The sequence below is a fragment of the Chlorocebus sabaeus genome, chromosome 25, assembly GCF_047675955.1.
Source record: "Chlorocebus sabaeus isolate Y175 chromosome 25, mChlSab1.0.hap1, whole genome shotgun sequence".
NCBI classification, from domain to species: Eukaryota; Metazoa; Chordata; class Mammalia; order Primates; family Cercopithecidae; genus Chlorocebus; species Chlorocebus sabaeus.
This window is the reverse complement of record NC_132928.1, coordinates 9,220,701-9,239,065: the sequence shown is the minus strand read 5'-3', so window position 1 is coordinate 9,239,065 and position 18,365 is coordinate 9,220,701.

Below are 18,365 nucleotides of genomic sequence, written 5' to 3'. Positions count from 1 at the left end.
GTTTTTAAGGACTTTAGATACCCTTCACAGAAATTACAACACATTCATGAACTGAACTCTTCCCCCAGGAAGTTGTAACGCTGCAGGGGAGATGCCTCTGGAGTTCTGCTACCATGGTTTCTGTAGCATGTGGGAGGATTGCATCAGACAGTGAATATCACTTATTCCACAGTCATAAGAAAGCACATTGCAAAAATGTGCAGGCCTTACATATCCCAGCATTGACAGTGTCTTTCTGAGGTCTGGGTTCAGGAGGTAGGAAAAGCACTGTGACCAAAATAACAGCAGGATGAGTCCAGGTACTAATGTGAACATCCTCCATTATCCATTAGTGTGAGTCAGAGCACTGATGACTGCTGTTAAGAGAGAGATGTGTGCTCATTTTCTCTTGCCACCACCATGTAAGAAGAGCCTTTCATCTCCTGCCATGATTCCGAGGCCTCCCCAGATATGTGGAACTAGTGATACAGAGATGTGACCCAACATATCTACCTACAGGGAGGAGGTGTGGTTTTTACTGGAATATACTGGCAAGCAAAAGTTCTCTCCTTTTGGCTTTCTGCCTGCTTCTGAAACACATTCCTTTCCAGGAATGCGTGCTTTCTGAGGTAGACAAAAGAAGAGTTGTTCAAGTTAATAAAAAGGTCAAGGGGTGGCGCCAAGATGGCCAAATAGGAACAGCTCCAGTCTACAGCAACCAGCGTGAACAACACAGAAGACAGGTGATTTCTACATTTCCAACTGAGGTACCGGGTTCATCTCACTGGGGCTTGCCAGACAAGTGGGTGCAGCCCACGGAGCAGGGCAGGGCATCGCCTTACCTGGGAAGCCAAGGGGTCAGGGAATTCCCTTTCCTAGCAAAGGGAAGCCGTGACAGACAGCACCTGGAAAATCGGGACACTTCCACCCTAATACATCACTTTTCCAACAGGCTAAAGAAGAGTTGTTCAAGTTAATAAAAAGGTCGAGGGGTGGCGCCAAGACGGCCGAATAGGAACGGCTCCAGTCTGCAGCTCCCAGCATTAACAATGCAGAAGACGGGTGATTTCTACATTTCCAACTGAGGTACCAGGTTCATCTCACTGGGGCTTGCCAGACAAGTGGGTGCAGCCCACGGAGCAGAGCAGGGCATCGACTCACCCACCTAATTGGGGAATTCCCTTTCCTAGTAAAGGGAAGCCATGACAGCACCTAAAAAATCAGAACACTCCCACCCTAATACATCGCTCTTCTAATGACCTTAGCAAAAGGCACACCAAGTGATTATATCCCGCGTCTGGTTCGGAGGGTCCCACGCCCATGGAGCCTCGCTCACTGCTAGCACAGCAGTCTGAGATCGAACAGGGAGGCTGGGGAAGGGGCATCCACCATTCCACCATTGCTGAGGCTTGAGTAGGTAAACAAAGCAGCTGGGAAGCTCGGACTGGGTGGAGCCCACCTCAGCTCAAGGGGGCCTGCCTGCCTCTGTAGACTCCACCTCTAGGGGCAGGGCACAGCTGAACAAAAGGCAGCAGAAACTTCTGCAGATTTAAACATCCCCGTCTGACAGCTTTGAAGAGAGTAGTGGTTCTCCCAGCATGGAGTGTGAGATCTGAGAATGGACAGACTGCCTCCTCAAGTGGGTCCCTGACCCCCGAGTAGCCTAACTTGGAGACATCTCCCAGTAAGGGGTCGACTGACACCTCGTAAGGCCAGGTGCCCCTCTGAGATGAAGCGTCCAGAGGAAGGAACAGGCAGCAACATTTGCTCTTCTGCAGCCTCCACTGGTGATACCCACGCAGACAGGGTCTGGAGTTGATCTCCAGCAAACTCTGACAGACCTGCAGCTGAGGGTCCTGACTGTTAAAAGGAAAACAAACAAACAGAAAGGACATCCACACCAAAACCCCGTCTGTACGTCACCATCATCAAAGACCAAAGGTAGATAAAACCACAAAGATGGGGAGAAACCAAAGCGGAAAAGCTGAAAATTCTGAAAATCAAAGTGCCCTTTTCCTCCAAAGGAACTCAGCTCCTCGCCAGCAATGGAACAAAACTGGATGGAGAAATACTTTGACAGTCGAGAGAAGAAGGCTTCAGATGATCGGTAATAACAAACTTCTCTGAGCTAAAGGAGGATGAACCCATCGCAAAGAAGTGAAAAACCTTGAAAAAAGAGTAGACAAATGGTTAACTAGAATAAACAGTGTAGAGAAGTCCTTAAATGACCTGATGGAGCTGAAAACCATAGCACGAGAAGTATGTGACGCATGCACAAGCTTCAGTAGCAGATTTGATCAAATGGAAGAAAGGGTATCAGTGATTGAAGATCAAATGAATGAATTGAAGCGAGAAGACAAGTTTAGTGAAGAAAGAGTAAAAAAAAAAAAAAAAGAACAAAGCCTCCAAGAAATATGGGACTATGTGAAAAGACCAAATCTGCGTCTGATTTGTGTACCTGAAAGTGAAGGAGAGAATGGAACCAAGTTGGAAAACATTCTTCAGGACATTATCCAGGAGAACTTCCCCAACCTAGCAAGGCAGGCCAATATTCAAATTCTGGAAATGCAGAGAATACAACAAAGATACTCCTTGAGAAGAGCAACTCCAAGACACGTAATTGTCAGATTCACCAAAGTTGAAACAAAGGAAAAAATGTTAAGGGCAGCCAGAGAGAAAGGTCGGGTTACCCACAAAGGGAAGCCCATCAGACTAACAGTGGATCTCTCGGCAGAAACTCTACAAGGCAGGAAAGAGTGGGGGCCAATATTCAACATTCTTAAAGAAAAGAATTTTCAACCCAATATTTCATATCCAGCCAAACTAAGCTTCATAAGTGATGGAGAAATAAAATACTTTATGGACAAACAAATGCTGAGAGATTTTGTTACCACTAGGCCTGCCCTACAAGAGCTCCTGAAGGAAACATTAAACATGGAAAGGAACAACCAGTACCAGCCACTGCAAAAACATGCCAAATAAGACCATTGATACTAAGAAGAAACTGCATCAAATATTGAGCAAAATAACCAGCTAACATCATAATGACAGGATCAAATTCACACATAACAATATTAAACTTAAATGTAAATGGACTAAATGCTCCAAATAAAAGACACAAAATGGCAAACTGGATAAAGAGTCAAGACCCATCAGTGTGCTGTATTGAGGAGACCCATCTCATGTGCAGAGACACACATAGGCTCAAAATAAAGGCATAGAGGAAGATCTACCAAGCAAATGGAAAACAAAAAAAGCAGGGGTTGCAATCCTAGTCTCTGATAAAACAGACTTTAAACCAACAAAGATCAAAAGAGACAAAGCAGGTCATTACATAATGGTAAAGGGATCAATTCAACAAGAAGAGCTAACTATCCTAAATATATATACACCCAATACAGGAGCACCCAGATTCATAAAGCAAGTCCTGAGAGACCTAAAAAGAGATTTAGACTCTCACACAATAATAATAGGAGACTTTAATACCCCACTGTCAACATTAGACGGATCAATGAGACAGAAAGTTAATAAGGATAGCCAGGAATTGAACTCAGCCCTGCACCAAGCAGACCTAATAGACATCTACAGAACTCTCCACCCCAAAACAACAGAATATACATTCTTCTCAGCACCACATCACACTTATTCCAAAATTGACCACATAGTTGGAAGTAAAGCACTCCTCAGCAAATGAAAAAGAACAGAAATTATAACAAACTGTCTCTCAGACCACAGGGCAATCAAACTAGAACTCAGGAGTAAGAAACTCACCCAAAACCACTAAAGTACATGGAAACTGAACAACCTGCTCCTGAATGACTACTGGGTACATAATGAAATGAAGGTAGAAATAAAGATGTCCTTTGAAACCAATGAGAACAAAGACACAACATATCAGAATCTCTGGGACACATTTGAAGCAATGTGTAGAGGGAAATTTATAGCACTAAATGCCCACAAGAGAAAGCAGGAGAGATCTAAAATTGACACCCTAACATCACAATTAAAAGAACTAGAGAAGCAAGAGCAAACACATTCAAAAGCTAGCAGAAGGCAAGAAATATCTAAGATCAGAGCAGAGCTGAAGGAGATAGAGACACAAAAAACCCTTCAAAAAATCAATGAATTCAGGAGCTGGTTTTTTGAAGACATCAACAAAATTGATAGACTGCTAGCAAGACTAATAAAGAAGAAAAGAGAGAAGAATCAAATAGATGCAATAAAAATGATAAAGGGGATATCACTACCAACCCCACAGAAATACAAACTACCATTAGAGAATACTATAAACACCTCTACACAAATAAACTAGAAAATCTAGAAGAAATTGACAGATTAGTGGACACATACACCCTCTCAAGACTAAACCAGGAAGAAGTTGAATCCCTGAATAGACCAACAACAGGTTCTGAAATTGAGGCAATAATTAATAGCCTACCAACCAAAAAGAGTCCAGGACCAGATGGATTCACAGCCGAATTCTACCAGAAGTACAAAGAGGAGCTGGTTCCATTCCTTCTAAAACTATTCCAATCAATAGAAAAGGAGGGAATCCTCCCTAATTCATTTTATGAAGCCAACATCATCCTGAAACCAAAGCCTGGCAGAGACACGACGAATAAAAAAGAGAGAATTTTAGGTCAATATCCCTGATGAACATCGATGCGAAAATCCTCAATAAAATACTGGCAAACTGAATCCAGCAGCACCTCAAAAAACTTATCCACCATGATCAAGTGGGTTTCATCGCTGGGTTGCAAGGGTCATTCAACATACGCAAATCAATAAATATGATCCATCATATAAACAGAACCAAAGACAAAAACCAGATGATTATCTCAATAGATGCCAAAAAGGCCTTCGATATAATTCAACAGCCCTTCATGCTAAAAACTCTCAATAAACTAGGTATTGATGGGACGTATCTCAAAGTAATAAGAGCTATTTATGACAAACCCACAGCCAATATCATACTGAATGGGCAAAAATTGGAAGCATTCCCTTTGAAAACTGGCACAAGACAGGGATGCCCTCTCTCACCACTCCTATTCAACATAGTGTTGGAAGCTCTGGCCAGAGCAATCAGGCAAGAGATAGAAAGAAAGGGTATTCAATCAGGAAAAGAGGAAGTCAAATTGTCCCTGTTTGCAGATGACATGATTGTATATTTAGAAAACCCCATCGTCTCAGCCCAAAATCTCCTTAAGCTGATAAGCAACTTAAGCAAAGTCTCAGGATAGAAAATCTATTTGCAAAAATCACAAACATTCCTATACACCAATAACAGACAAACAGAGAGCCAAATCATGAACGAACTCCCATTCATAATTGCTTCAAAGAGAATAAAATATCTAGGAATCCAACTTACAAAGGATGTGAAGGACTTCTTCAAGGAGAACTACAAACCACTGCTGAGGGAAATAAAAGAGGACACAAACAAATGGAAGAACATTCCATGCTCATGGATAGGAAGAATCAATATTGTGAAAATAGCCATACTGCCCAAGATAATTTATAGATTCAATGCCATCCTCATCAAGTTACCAATGACTTTCTTCACAGAATTGGGAAAAACTAAAGTTCATATGGAACCAAAAAAGAGCCTGCATTGCCAAGACAATCCTAAGCAAAAAGAACAAAGCTGGAGGCATCACACTACCTGACTTCAAACTATACTACAAGGCTACAGCAACCAAAACAGGTACTGGTACCAAAACAGATATATAGACCAATGGAACAGCATAGAGCCCTCGGAAATAATACCACACATCTACAACCATCTGATCTTTGACAAACCTGACAAAAACAAGAAATGGGGAAAGGATTCCCTATCTAATAAATAGTGCTGGGAAAACTGGCTAGCCATATGTAGAAAACTGAAACTGGATCCCTTCCTTACACCTTATACAAAAATCAATTCAAGATGGATTAAAGACTTAAATGTTAGACTTAAAACCATAAAAACCCTAGAAGAAAACCTAGGCAATATCATTCAGGACATAGGCATAGGCAAGGACTTCATGATTAAAACACTAAAAGCAATGGCAACAAAAGCTAAAATTGACAAATTGGATCTAATGAAACTAAAGAGCTTCTGCACAGCAAAAGAAACTACCATCAGAGTGAACAGGCAACCGACAGAATGGGAGAAAATTTTTACAATCTACCCATCTGACAAAGGGCTAATATCCAGAATCTACAAAGTACTTAAATAAATTAACAAGAAAAAAATCAAACAACCCCATCAAAAAGTGGGTGAAGGATATGAACAGACACTTCTCAAAAGAAGACATTTATGCAGTTAATTACATATGAAAAAATGCTCATTATCACTGGCCATCAGAGAAATGCAAATCAAAACCACAATGAGATAACATCTCACACCAGTTAGAACGGTGATCATTAAAAAGTCAGGAAACAACAGGAGAGGATATGGAGAATTAGGAACGCTTTTACACTGTTGGTGGGACTGTAAACTAGTTCAACTGTTGTGGAAAACAGTGTGGCGATTCCTCAAGGATGTAGAACTAGAAATACCATTTGACCCAGCCATCCCATTACTGGACATATACTCAAAGGATTATAAATCATGCTGCTATAAAGACACATGCACACATATGTTTATTGTGGCACTATTCACAATAGCAAAGACTTGGAACCAACCCAAATGTCCATCAATGAGAGACTGGATTAAGAAAATATGGCACATATACACCATGGAATACTATGCAGCCATAAAAAGGATGAGTTCATGTCCTTTATAAGGACATGGATGAAGCTGGAAACCATCATTCTGAGCAAACTATCTCAAGGACAGAAAATCAAACACTGCGTGTTCTCACTCATAGGTGGGAACTGAACAGTAAGAACACATGGACACAGGGTGTGGAACATCACACACCAGGGACTGCTGGGGGGTGGCAGGGAGAGGGATAGCATTAGGAGATATGCCTAATGTAAATGACGAGTTAACGGCTGCAGCACACAAACATGGCACATGTATACATATGTAACAAACCTGCACATTGTGCACATGTACCCTAGAACTTAAAGTAAAATTATAAAATTTTAAAAAAGAGAGAGAGAGAGAGAGATGTGTTACTAAGGAAGATAAGCAACAGCCCCTTCCAATCCTTAGCAGCAGCCGGTAGCGAAGGGGTTGAGTTGCAGGATGGGCACTAAACGAAGGTGTGAGAGAAAGAACAATGGACTTGGAGTCATGACCTTAGGAAATTCATATCACGCTTCTGGGACTTAGTTTCTTGATTTATAAAATGAAGAGCCTGGCGTCTAAAGTTCATCCCAAGGATAGGTAGGTTTTGGTAAGAGACTGGGAACGGCAAGTTCCGGGAGTTGGAATTGCTTAAAAGGAGTGTTCTGCGTAAGCACCCTAGTGAGAAGCTTGGGTCCGCAGGAAAAAAGGTGAGGGTACTGGACATCTCTAAGAGAAAGTAAGGGGAGCATAGCAAGGGGATGGAGAGTCCATGAAGCCTTACTTCATAGCTGTGCTAAGGGTCATCCTTGAATTGAAGATTGAATGAGCCGAAGCAAGGGCTATTTATAATTATTATTCAACAAACACTTATGGAGTGCTTTTTACATTAAAGGTACTGTAGCAAACACAGTAAGGCAATAAGGACAAGCGATCCAGAGATTCACTACCTAAAAACAGACAAACATAAATACTCTAAGAGCAGAGTGGGATGAGTACCACGGGTGGCTTTTGGATAAAGGGCTGTGGGAGAAATAAGGGAGAGATTAATTTAGATTCCTAGGCATGTCCCTTGGAAAAGAAGTAGTGTGGAAGAGGTAGGAAAGGCACTAAACAAATTGGTTATTGATTATAGAAAACTTCAAAATCCAAATAGTGAAAACACCTTTGCAAAATTATGACTGCGATAGTGAAAGAGATGTAACTTAACTGACTTCATCTTGCTTCTAACCTCCAAACTGTCCTTGTTCATTCCTGGGCAGAAGGTGAATTAACTTTGAGAAAAAGTTAGTTTATAGTTTAAACAAAGACGATAACAACCTTTTCCCAAAGCAGACCTCCCTCTTGCCTGGGGACTAGATTGCCTTTGTAGGATTAACATTGGCCACAAGATTAAAAATTATGGTTTAGGAGTCATGCAGCTGGAGAGTCTGACCCTCCCTAAACTGCTCCTAAGACCAGTGCTTGAACTATTTTGCAGACCCTGCACTTGATGGATCAGCTGGCACCACCCAGATCAATGAACTGACTCATCTGAACTTGTAGCCCCCATGCAGGAACTGACTCAGCAGAGGAAGATAGCTTCGACTCCCTGTGATTTCATCCCTGACCAACCAGCACTCCTGGTTCACTGGCTTCCCCCACCCACCAAGCTATCCTTAGAGAGTCTGCCCCCCAAATGCTCAGGGAGACTGATTTAAGTAATAATAAATCCCCGGTCTCCCTCACAACCAGCTCTGTGTGAATTACTCTTTCTCTTGCAATTCCCCTGACTTGGTGAATTGACTCTGTCTAGGCAGAGGGTAAGGTGAACCCCTTGGGCAGTTACAATAGTATGGTCTGGTCTTTTTCTGTGTGCAAGGTGTAGCCAATTGAAGATATTTTAAAGAAGATGTAGAAGTATGTGGGATGACTGAAGACAGATAGACCCCTCTAGGTGTCACAGCAATATTCTAAACGAGAAGTAATAACAGTGGAAAGGCAGTGCCTCTCTGGTGGCTGAATCAACAGAATTTTGGTATAGTTAGACATAGGTGTGGGAAGGGAACATATGACCCAAGGTGATGTTCAAGTGTTCAGTCCAAAGTATTGGAAAGGTGGCAATGTCATGTCAGCAACCAAGATAGAGAATGTAAGAGGAGGAATGGCTTTGGGGCAAAAAAGAATAGGATGAGGCTGGGCATGGTGGCTCATGCCTGTAATCCCTGTGCTTTGGAAGGAAGAGGTGGGAGGAATTCATGAGGTCAAGAGTTCAAGATCAGTCTGGGCAACATAGAGAGACCCTATTTCTATACAAAATTAAAATTAAAATTAAATTGTCTGGGCCTGGTGGTGCATGCCCATAATCCTAGCTACTTGAGAGGCTGAGTCACGAAGCTTGCTTGAGCCCAGGTTTGAGGTTACAGAGAGCTATGTTTGTGCCACTGCCTTCCAGTCTGGGTGACAGAGCAAGTGAGACTCTGTCTCCAAAAGAAAAGAAAAAAGATAAATGGATAAATTCAGTGCTGGATTTGTTAAAATTGAAGTGCCCATGGAAGAGCTAGAGTTTTTTTGTTTGTTTGTTTTTGTTTTTTTTTTAAGTTATTTTCATAAGCTGATGTTAGAAATTGGGATTGGAGAGGCCAGAGTTAGAACCTACCTATGGAAGTCTTCCACACAGAAATTATATTGAAGGGAGGAGATGAAAGTGCCAGTGGATTCTAGATGGGGTGAGAGTAGGATTGAATGAGGAAAACAGACTGGGAAGACTATCTTTTTTTTTTTTTTTTTTTTTTTTTTTTTTGTGGTACAGAGTCTTGCTCTGTCACCTGGGCTGGGGTGCAGTGGTACAATCTTGGCTCACTGCAACCTTTGCCTGCCAGGCTGAAGCGATCCTCCAGCCTCAACCTCCTGAATAGCTGGGACTATAGGTGCATGCCACCATACCTGGCTAATTTTTGTGTTTTTTGAAGAGAGAGCATCTCACTATGTTGCTCGTGCTGGTCTTGAACTTCTAAACTCAAGGAATCTACCGTCTTTGGCCTCCCAAAGTGTTGGGATTACAGGCATGAGCCACCATGCCCGACCAACTGTCTATTTTTTTAGAGGTGGATGGAAAAAGAAGCTCTAGCAAAAGAGATAAAAAAGACATAGTCAAAGAAGAAAACTGTACATGGTAGGACCATGCTACAAAAGCCAAGTGAGAAAGAAGACATTTTCACAAACTAGTAAACCTATTGTATTGAATTCAATAAAGAATTTAAGAACAGAAAAGCCGAGAAGAGATGATTCCATTTGGTGAATAGGTAGTCACAAGTGATTGTCCGGTGTATAGAACAGTCAAACTGTTTCTTTTGCAGAAAATTTGTAACCTTTCTTCAGAAGTTGATTATTTTTCTGATCGCCAGAGAAGAAAAGGTCATCTTTTTCTTTACGACTAAAATAGAGACAGAAAGAAGACTTTTCTTTTTGCTGGCATTGATCAGTTAGGAAAAGAAGAACTAGCTTCACTAAACTTTTATTGCTTTTTTGAATGCAAGAAAATATATTTATATTTTCAGTGTTTTCCAATATTTATACCTTTATTGGGCCAAAAACCTACTTTATTATTTATTTATTTATTTATTTATTTATATATTTTTTTGAGATGGAGTCTCGCTCTGTCACCCAGGCTGGAGTGCAGTGGCACAATCTTGGCTCATTGCAAGCTCCGCCTCCCAGATTCACACCATTCTCCTGCCTCAGCCTCCAAGGAAAGAAGATATTAACATAGTTGGCTAACAAATGTAAGTGCCATAGTGCTTTTAAGTCTCCATCTTCTTAATTTTAATGTGTTTAGGACTTGTCAGTTTAAGTAAGCCACCAAATGTCAATGAGATTTGACATTTGTGGAAGAAATTACTAGTTGTTCATTATCCATTTCCCCTTTTGCTTTAGCAGGAGAACCCATATATTACTGGGACACTTATGTGCCCAGATTTGAAGACAAACCACATTTTCCAACCTCTCTTGACTCAACGTATCCATACACTATGTTCAGGCCAATGAAATAGAGCACAAATTGCTGGAATCATTGGGAGGGGTTTTCAGGAAGTTTACTTACAAGAGAGACTGCTAAGAAAAACTCTTTTGGTTCCTCCTTCCCCTTTCCTGTTTCCTACTTAAAATTTACCATGGCTGTAACTCCAGCATCCTTTTTAGACAATGAATTGACCTAAACTGTGGTGGAGCATGAAGACAGGAGCCTAAGTCTCCTCTGCTTTGTGGAGCTGCCATGCCAAGCTTGGACTGCCACATCTGGACTTCTTTCGCGTGACAAAATAAATCTGCATGTGTTCTAGCCACTGCTATTTTGGGTTTTCTGTTATTGTAGGTGAACCTAATCCTGACACAATATGACCTAAGTAACGAGAGAAACTTTTGATCAAGGAAATTTGGTCTATTCCCTGTATCTTCTTTAAATAAAAGCATTTTTATTTCTCTGATAGTCTTTTTCTCTAGCATAATTCAGATGAGATTAGACCAATTACCCGGATATTTTTAATTGTTTAAATATTTTTGGCTTCATTTGAACATAAAAATATGCCCCAAGGTGACCAAGTATTTCTTGTTTTCTTATTTTTAGCACAACTGAAATAGACTCTTAAAAGATTCTTTGAAGTAAAATAATGCCCTCCATGTTGTTTAGCAGCTGAATGATGAGTTCCAATCAACAATTTCATAATGGAAAATCGAGGGAAGATTAGGAGAAGGGGAAACTGCTGGTTGGAGTTGTACATAAACTAAGACCACAGGTCTGAGAAGCCATTACCTTGTGATTTTTGAATAAAGTAGCTCCGTCCAACACCTTCCTTCAATTTCCTGTAGTTTCCTTACTCTGGACTACACTTTCTTTACAGGTTTCCCAAACCTTAGCTTCAGTGAAGCTGCAACCTCCTGATCCCTTTCTTCCTCTTTGATCTTTTTATTTTCTGAATATGTTACTACATCCTTGTTATCCTTCTCTATTCCTTCAGTCCCTTCCTCAAAGTCCCTTGTTTCAGACTCTTTTCTTTCTGCTAATGGTGTCGCTCTTCTGTTGGTGAATAAGCTATGAACAGAAAGGATAAATATTTTTTTTCCTCTGCTTGTTGACTAATCAGCCACCAAGTTCTATTGATTTCACTTTCAAAATATCTCTTGGATTGATCCTCTCCTGACATCCTCTTTTCCACCTCCTCACTGAGCTGTTTCGATAGCTTCCTCGGTCTTCCTGCCTTTGCTTCTGGGCTTCCCACCTCAATCATCCTACACATCGCTGCCAGATTTGTCTTCCTGAAGCATAATTCTAATCATATTACTTAGTAAATCTCCCCATAACACCTTCGTTTCTTCTTTAGTTTATTCACTCATTTAAGAACTATTCTCTGGGTGCCCATTAGATGCCATGAATGACTGGAGGCCCGAAGAATATCAATATAAGTAAGACCCAGTACTGGTGAAGGTACGGCTTACCAATACAAAAGCAGGGATAATTACCAGGGAACAGAGCAAGAACAAAAACCACGGCCTTGGGATTCAGAAAAGACTTGTAAGAGGTAATATCTGAGCTGAGTCTTGAAAGCCGAATAGATTTTAGCTGTCTGACAAGGGCGTAAGGGAGAAATGAAAAAAATACCCTAGCAGAAGAAATATCATGACCAAAGGCCTGGGAGCAGAAGTAACTTGTGTGTACAGAGAAACAAAAGCAGCTTTTTCTAAAATGTGAAGTGTGACACTATGGTTGGGGCTGAGTCTACAGATGTGGCCTGAGTGATTTTTAAAATTTCTCAGATTTCATTTCCTGTGGAATTTAAGGACTAAGCAACATATCTTAGTTTGCTTAAATATGAGGAATCTTTCCTTTGGTTCATTTTCTTCACTAATACTACTTTTCACATCTTGCTTGCAGCCTAAGGAGCTGCAGGGGAGGGACAAGGGTTTGTGGGTCCGGAGTCAAGATGTGTTCCCAGCCCAGTTCCCCGTGGTGCCCTTGATCATTTACACTGGACTCTAGATTTGTGTTGAAGGTTGGCTTTCTGTTTCCCCTCGTGAAACCTTCACAGACTACTAGATGCCATACCAGGCGAAGTTTCCCTTGAGTGCTCTGCTCAGTGTCTCCCTCTCTGAAGCTCTCCAATTTCCCCTCCTTATGTAGGTGACTGAGTGTTTTATTCTTCTTTATTCCAGCAGATGTGGTCAGTGTTAATTGTTCTGCTAGTAGCCACTAATTTGACTTGTATATAATCCTTGCATTTTAAAATCTTTGTTTTCAAATTCAATCCTTTCCACTATTCTAGTTACTGGGATCCCTCCTTTGTGGCCATAGTCTATTCTTTTCTATCTTTCTTGCACTGAAAGGCACTTGGAAGATTTGAACCACTCAAGACTGTAGACCTGCACAAAGGCATGCTGGAACATTCGAAAGTAGTTAATTACTGAGGATCTGCTATCCTCTTTTCCACCGAGCAAATGTTGAAATCCTTCTAAACGCAGTTCGAATATCACCTCCTTTGTGAAAAGCCTGACTCTACCAGGCAAAATTAGTCACTTTGGACTTCTGTAGCTTTTTCTTCTTTCCTTATAGAGACAAGGTCTTGCTGTGTTACCCAGGCTGGAGTTCTGTGGCATGATAGTGGCTCACTGCATTATTGTAGCCTTGAACTCCTGGACTCAAGTGATCCTCCTACCTCAGCCTCCTAAGTAGCTAGGACTACAGGCGAACATACCACTCCCCAACCCATAGCTTTTTAATCTATGTGTCTATTCTGAAACTTAACACCTTGACTCCTTGTGTTATGGTTTATCTGCATTACTGTCTCCCCCACTAGATGGTGATATCCTCAAGGGGAGGAATTGTGATGTTTACCCTTGTGACATTCATTCATTCAACACATTTAAAATATATATACTGTGTACCAGGAGCAAAACATACACATGACTCATACCCAGTACAGAAAGAGGCACATATGTGTACTGATAGATAATACACTCCTATGACAAATAGATAAACAGGCAATTATAATTCATTTTTGAAAATGCAATGCTGGGAACAGTACACAGGAACAGTTAAGAGGGTCACCTCACTTTGGAGATTAGGGAGGTCTTCCTGTAGAAAGTACCATGTTAGCTAAGACTAGACCAAAGCCAGAAATAAATAGGATACAGGGTAGAATGGAAGCAGGGAGGCCAAACATTCTTAGATATAGAGGAAACAGCTCAAAACTTCGTAAGTGAGAAGACAGTGTATTTAAGAATTAAATACCTTTCAGCTTGTCTGGAGCTAAAAAAAAAAAAGACTGTTAACATGAGACTGGAGAAGTAAGGAGGGACAAAAATCATAAAATGACTCAAGGGCACAGACTATGGTTTATTTAAATTTCTTCCTCTCTCATGTGTTTGTACTTATCAAACAGGTGGTTGGTTAATAAATGTTCATGGAAGGGAGCAAAGAAAAAAAGGAATGACCCAGCACTCCGGTGGGTGGTATATATTAGAAATAATATGAAATGCAGATTTTTGTCTGCCTTCAGTGTCATTGGATAGACAAGACGTTATCTGTCAACATCGGTAAATACTAGTCCCCATTTGATTTAATACCAAAAAGAGTCATACACGCAAGTGTGGTTAAGTCTGGAGAGATTGCTGTGACCAGGGATTACCAAGGGAGCCTATATCAACGAGATGGAACCTGAATTGCATCTGTAGGATGAGTATGGTTTAAGAATAAAAGAATAAAAAGGCCTTCTGGATCTTACCACATGAAGACGAAGGCATGAAGGGCAAGTAGAAAGAGGGAACAGATTTTTTGGGCAAACTTTTCTTGATTCTTTCTCTATTAGCTTCTGTTTAAGAGCTGTTTTGAGCACATCAAGGCATTTGCTGAAAGGCACAAGAGCACTGGACAGAGGCCCTATCTAAGGAAAGTCTGTTCGTGGAATTAGAGCGCAAGGAGACTCAGCCTTATAAGCTTGACCTGAATGGAATTTACATTTTGGTATGGATTGGAGTTCTTTTTTAAAAGTGTGCAGAGACATGAATGTTTACTGTATACAGAGACTCGATGTTAACTGTTCAGCTAAAATAAATGCCATTTTCAAACAGGATCTTTTTTTTCTTTACAAAAGCAACTAAGTAATTTACCCTATGAATTGTAGGCAATATTTAACTGAGAACATTCTGGAACAACAAGTCTATGGGCAGTTACTTGGAGCCTGGGTAATGGAATTTGACTTGCTCTGTTCTGGCTAAGTCTTCTATTCAACGCTCTGACATTTTTGCCTATCATCTTGTAAACACATTTTCCAGTTGCAGCTTGCATATCACAGTTGGATATTTTTGAATTTTATTTTTCAATGTTACTTTTCTTTTCTTTTCATTTCTTTCTTTCTTTCTTTCTTTCTTTCTTTTTTTTTTTTTTTTTGGAGATGGAGTCTTACTCTGTTGCCCAGGCTGGAGTGCAGTGGCACAATCTTGGCTCACTGCAACATCTGCCTCCCAGGTTCAAGTGATTCTCCAGCCTCCCAAGTAGCTGGGACTACAGGTGTGCACCACCATGCCCAGCTAATTTTTGTATTTCTAGTAGAGCCAAGGTTTCACCATGTTGTTCAGGCTGGTCTTGAACTCCTTACCTCAAGTGATCCTCCCACTTTGGCCTCCCATCGTGCTGGGATTACAGTCATGAGCCACCGTGCCCAGTTTAATTCTCTTTTAAAATTATGATCCCAGCTTCTGCAGAATTTCCAATGTTAGCATATGAAATTATTTTCTCTGAACTTAATAGTTCACATTATGAAACTGAAATTTATTTTATCCTCATGGTTCTTTGTCTTTTAAGCTTTTTCAGTTCGGCATGCTTTTTTGTCTTTGCTATTGCTTGAAACACGTCCAAATTTAGAATAACCTATAAATTTCATTATTGAGCTTTTTTTCTCATAGAAAAAATTTTGAAGTTGGCCAACACATTCATGCTGTTCAGTTATAGACTATAACTTAAAAGTGCTGGCTTCAATGTAGAAGTTCAGTAAGTACTTGAAGACAAATATTATGACCTGATTTGTTATTCACCCTTGTACAACCTTCCTTTCAACAGGCTAGCTGTATTATCTTTGCCTTATGATAATTTTGTCAGTTTTCAATCTTCCTTTCCAAGTAATTTGAATTAATATGCAAATAACATTTAATAACATATGATATAACATATTTTCTTCATTAGTTAATATTTATTGGCAATGGCATGTTGGAGGTGGCTCCTATCAGCTTACCAGAACTGACAACTTCTCAAAAAATTTGTAAGTCAGTTGCTTGCACCTTAGTATCCTGAAATCTGCCACAGTGGGAATATTTATACCACAGAAACTGGCAAACACTACAAATTAGGATTTGCCCTTTCTATCCTTGCCAAAGCCAGTCGTTAAACGCATAGCAACACACTGCTGACTGTGATCAAGTAACTTTTTTAAAAAAGATTTTTAACTTCATGTGTTTTTTTAATACATCACTTTTCAAAAAACAGTCTCAAATAGGCTCTGATGAACACCTGACATTTATTTTCACATGAAACTGATCCTATTCTGCACATATCTTACTTCCTGCTAAGCCTTATATAAATGTGTAAGATGGTATAGTTTGGCTCAAGCAAGGGCTCTTTCTAAAGCCAGAACACCTTAAACCTGACTTCTAGCACTACCATATTTTAGTAATATAGCATCCAAGTTATTCTAATCTCTATAATCTCAATTTCATCACCTATAACATGAGGCTATTAACACTATATACATTGTACCTGCTTTGAAGATTGGAAAAGATAATTCATATAAACGATTTAGCACAGATTCTGTTTATTTTTTTCAGTGTTAGAGTCTTGCTCTGTTGCCTAGGCTGGAGTGCAGTGGTGCAATCATGGCCCACTGCAACCGCAAACTCCTGGGCTCAAGTGATCCTCCTGCTTCCGCTTCTCAAGTAACTGTACCCAGCTAAGTTAAAAAAAAATTTTTTTGTAAAAATAGGATCTCACTATATTGTCCAGGGTGGTCTTGAATTCCTAGGCCCAAGTGATCCTCCTGCCACTGCCTCTCAAAGCACTGGGATTACAGGAGTGACACTGTTCCTGGCCTCAGCACAGATTCTTATTTTGTATATCACAAAGAACTAAAGAAACATTGCCAGTTAAACCATAACATAACATTATTATTTGTAAAACACATCTCTATTTCAGAAGTGTTAAAATATGGGGAAATATATATTAAAATCAATGATATAGGACAGTAAACACTCAAGTATTTTCTACAGTGAGAACACTGGACTCCATTTATTACAGGAATAATAGTTTGGAGGAATCTGGACTCAACTAATACAAAAAAGGTCCCAATGGACTTACATTAATATATTCATAAGTACTACTATGACTTTGGTTTGTTTTATTTCTAAACTTTTGGACAAGTTTATACATTTTCTTAAAAAAGCATACAGTGCCAAGCTTTTCTGTGATCTTTTCAAAAGTATTTGAAGCGAATTAGTTTATTGGCATTAGCATCTTGAGCTCTACTTTATTCGGATTTGCCAGTCAGTTTGTATAAAATCACAAGTGGAGTTTATGCTAATAACTCATTTTTTAATAATCATGGCCTCTCTCCTCTCCCTAGGCTTTTCCAAATTTAAAAGTTTAGGGAAAATAAAAAATATTTCCAAAATTGTATGTGAGAGTCAAGGTAAATTATTTATTGATAACAATAGTATCTTAGTCCAGTTTCTGTCACTAGAACAGGATAGCATACATCAGGTAATTTATACAGAAAAGAAGTTTATTTCATACAGTTCTGGAGCCTGGGCAATCAAAGGGCATGTCTTTAGCATCTGGTTAGGGTCTTTGGGATGCATCATCCCATTGTGGAAAGATGGAAGAGCAAGCGACCATGTGCAAAAGAGAAAGCATGAGGGGCTGGGCTCACTTAATAACAACCTACTCTCAAGATAACTAACCCACTCTCACAATGATGGCATTAATCCATTCATGAGTATAGAGCCCTCATGACCTAATTACTTCTTATGGGCCCCCACCTTTCAATACGGTTAGACTGGCAATTACATTTCAACATGAGTTTCAGAGGACAAACATATAAACCATAGGAAACAGTAACACTGAACTAAATTATTTGGTTCTCTCTTGCCAGTTAGATAATTTATATCTTATTGGAAATATAGCATTTTAGTAATACATCTACTTGCTATTTAAAGGACAAAATTTAATTGTGACACTTGTGACCAATAATCAGGAATTATGTAAATTATGAATTCACTATGTTCAAAATACAACTGGTCCGCAGATAATTTATGGTAGCTCATGGCCTTAGTCATACCAACAAAGTCTTAAGCAATTGAACAATAATGTACATGGTAAAAAATCTAGGAGGCAGTAAACGCTGCTTTTTAAAAGGTCAAAAATCTAAGTAAATTGAAGAACGCAATTCACTGTAGAAATAATTTATCCTGAGTAAACTTTGTGTTTGAAAAGACAATAACACAGATAATCATTTATAAGCAGCAAAATAAGACATAATTTGTTGTTACAGAATTTGAAAAGCAAATGCCATAACCTTTGGATTGTCCAGTGGTTTCTTTTGAGACCAGTAGTTTTAAAAATGTATCTCTCAAAGAGCTTTGCTACTATTACCAAATG